General features: G+C 38.5%; 1 long non-coding RNA gene across 1 annotated transcript; it reads right to left on the bottom strand.

The window, feature by feature from the left end:
• Positions 1-553: 553 nt before the first annotated feature.
• Positions 554-1,607, bottom strand: LOC122824841. The gene is made up of 3 exons (XR_006369551.1): positions 1,251-1,607; positions 988-1,088; positions 554-886 (listed from the first exon to the last, which is right to left on the bottom strand). It is a non-coding gene; the product is annotated as an uncharacterized LOC122824841 (long non-coding RNA).
• Between the last annotated feature and the right edge of the window lie 1,853 nt (positions 1,608-3,460).

Here is a 3,460-nt window from a genome sequence, read left to right as displayed (position 1 = left end):
TATATATATATATATATAAAGCAAGTACTTTATTCTTTCATATATATATATATATATATATATATATATATATATATATATATATATATATATATATATATATATATATATATATATATATATATATATATATATACATGTGTGTGTTGTTTTTACATAATTGTCACTCTGCCATGACAGTATGGTATGCTCCTCTGTCTTCTCCCAGTGCTAACTAAAAAAAACAACCTATCAGAGCCAGGAAGGGGGCCTTAATGCTGTCAATCACAATCCCATGTGGCGCTGCTCATCCTCCCTTCGCCCTCTTGCTCCATGCTATGCTGCAGCTAGCATAGCCTCTTGTGAATACTCAGTCTAGTTAGCATAGACACCCATGATGGCGGATAAATGGTTTTCCTGTAATAGTGAGATGTTTCTCCACCATTAGCACATTTAGCAGCAAGTACATGAGGATGACTGACAGCGCTAAGCTCCTCCTCCTGGCTTTGATTGTTGATTTTGGCTGCATTTCTTCAGAGCGCAATAGCAGCTCAGGGAGGAGGAGTTTGATCTTTTCACAGATTATCTGTCTCACAAGAAACTGCCACAAGATGGTGACAAATTTAACAAATATGTAAAAAATTGTATATCTAACCTACTGCAACTTTAAAGCAGTTATGATGCATTGTGTTTATTTGGGCAGGCAGTGAGGGAACAGAAGATGATTTGGTAATGGCAATGTTTCTTTCTGTTGGTCAACATTTACAGTGCAATTCATTTCCTGAACTGTATGGAAATTAAGAAAAAGGCATCAAAGATCTGCATGTTAGGTTGACTGTGGAACAACAAGAGAAACAGTGAAAAACTTAGTTTCATAACCTTTTTCCACAACCAGGAGTAAACCGCTCTGTGAGAAAGGGCAAAACAGAAAGATGAATTTTTGTTCTTTGTGTGAAAGCTTATCCACATCTACTTCTCTTCTCTTCTCTTTTCTTTTCTTTTCCTTACCTCCCATGTTCCTTCCTGAATTCTTCTTTTCCAAGCTGAACCAGGCCACTAGCATGGGGTGAGTTAAAGCTGGAGAGGAGGCTGGTGAATTAAAGCTGCAGCTGAGGACGAAGCAGAGAAGGGAGAAAAAGGGAGAGCCATCACTTCATCTCTCCTGAGCCGGGTCGCAGGAGTCACTGGGCTATCATGCATGTCAGGCGGCCCAGCCTTTAATCACAGAGGAGATGCTCTTCTACTTTTTCTTCCCTCGCCTCATCACTTACCCCAGATCAGCCGAGCAATCTGCCAGCTCCCTGTCCAACCGGCTGCTGAGTCAGCTAACAAATGGGTGTCTGAAGATTTGCCCACTGGACGCCCTGTGATTACAGAAGTGACACTCTGAGACAGAGCTATGGATAAACAGGCAGGATTTACTGTACGTTTGGGTAACATAAATCAAAGCCTTAGTGGAATCCAAAAAGCTTTTTCTAGTTTGTAAAGTTGCTGAAGTGTAAAAGTTAACTAGTCATGGTAAACTGAACTGAAGTGTCTGCACTCCTTGAGCTTTTCCACATTCTGTCACTCCATATAACACAAAGCTCAGATTCACAATATTAACACTTTCATTGTAAACGGAATGATTACATTGTCTCTGGTCACACAAAGAATAATTATTATACTTTTGATTTATTAAATAATTAAACGACATATAGAAACAGACTTGAGCTCAAGCTCAAGGGAATTCTCAAAAGACTGGATAGAAACTGAACTATGTCAAAGCTGACTCTAATTCACTGGAAGCTCAAGGGCACAATTTAGACTTTCTATATGTCTGACTGGAAGCTGAGGGAAACTTAGGAAAAGAAAAATTAACTCTGAGTTAGCCGCCTGGCCTTTCCGGTGAGTTTGGACAGTCGATGCAGTTCCCACAGGCCCATCTGACTCCAGGATATGAATCTACTTTGATTTAAACCATTCCATTGTAGCTCTGACTGCATGTTTGTGGTTGCTGTCCTGCTGGAGCAAAAAACATCTGCCTCAGTGTTAGCATTTTACAGCCTTCAGTAGATTTTCTTCCTCGATTGCCCTATAATTACCTTCACCAAAATAGTGAGGCATCCCACAGTTTCCATCAGATTTTTATTGTGCCAGAGGTGTTTTAAAATCATGTACCATTTTTCTTCCACTGTACAGTTTGACCTATTCTGTCTTTGTGTGGCACATCAAATCCCAATAAATGAGAGTGAAGTTAAAGTTGGGTTTGTTGGTGGTTTTACTGCCTGACCACGTTATCAGGAATACCAGACAGTTTTGACTCCGTTTAGGCATTCAAATACTAGGGAAATGTTCCAAAATAAATGCATTTTGAGCAATACTACCAGTATATTTAGCCCAAATCTAATGCATAAAAACTGTCAGAACAATATATCCTTTCAACTGAATAAAAAAATCAAAGTCTGAGGTTAACAACTTGAACTTGACAAAAAAGAAGTCTGAGGTTAACAACTTGTGTGCAAATTTTATTGTTAGAGGAATTTTTGAGTAGAACTAGAAATGTCTTTTTATGCAGCAATGAGCTTGTTTAAAAGGGAAAAGAATATAAGTGTAAGTGCAGCAAGCCTCACTAGTCTAGCCCCGTAAAGCTCTTTCGTACGCGACACGTTTCTTCTAAAAAAAAAGAGGTCTTGAATCCGACGGTCATCTTTAAGTATTTACTAACCTTTATAGAAAATAAAAATAACAAACAGATTCAAAACAAATAGAAAGTGACGGCCAAAAGACTGTGTTATTCTCAAGGTGCCAGACCTCTACAATAAGCAAGTACTTTATTCTTTCATAAACCAATTAGTCAATAACCAATCAAAGGCACCACGTCATAAGCTTAACAACAATTCAGTTTCAGATGCTTATCTTTTTCAAATAGCAGAGTAAAAAATTAAACTCACATAAACACAAAATAACATTTTGTATTAAGTTCCAAAAATGTATATCTGGCTCCTACAATAAGTAATGCTTATTTGCAAGATTTTTCAGAAAAAGATTTATTCTTTATTTGATTGCTAATAGGAGCATTTAAAAATAAGAGACAGTATATCTAGGGGGAGGTTTGAAGCTCTATGATGCCACTAAACATTTGCAGATCATACTGGTTTCGTTTGTCACTGTTTCAGCTGCTCCTCTGCCAGCTTGCCTGTATAAATCACAGGTTGAGGTTTTATAATGTATGCCACAGCCTCGCCTTGGGACTGCCAGGCATCATGAGTGGTGAGATGACGATGCCTTAGAGGAAAGGGATCACACTGTCTCACTCTTTAAACATCCTCATTAGCAGTTTTAAACTGCACAACCCTGTAGAACCAGCGGCTGCATTTAGCTAAGAACTTCTGCTTAACTTGGCCTGATTTAAATAGGCCCACTTAGGACTAATCTATATAATCACCCATGACACCCCGGTGTCTCATTCAGCACCAAAATGTCAATGTGAGCATTAGTC

Source organism: Gambusia affinis, linkage group LG22, assembly GCF_019740435.1.
Source record: "Gambusia affinis linkage group LG22, SWU_Gaff_1.0, whole genome shotgun sequence".
Taxonomy (NCBI): Eukaryota; Metazoa; Chordata; class Actinopteri; order Cyprinodontiformes; family Poeciliidae; genus Gambusia; species Gambusia affinis.
The sequence above is the reverse complement of the archived record's forward strand: the minus strand, read 5'-3'. Positions and strand labels throughout refer to the sequence as shown.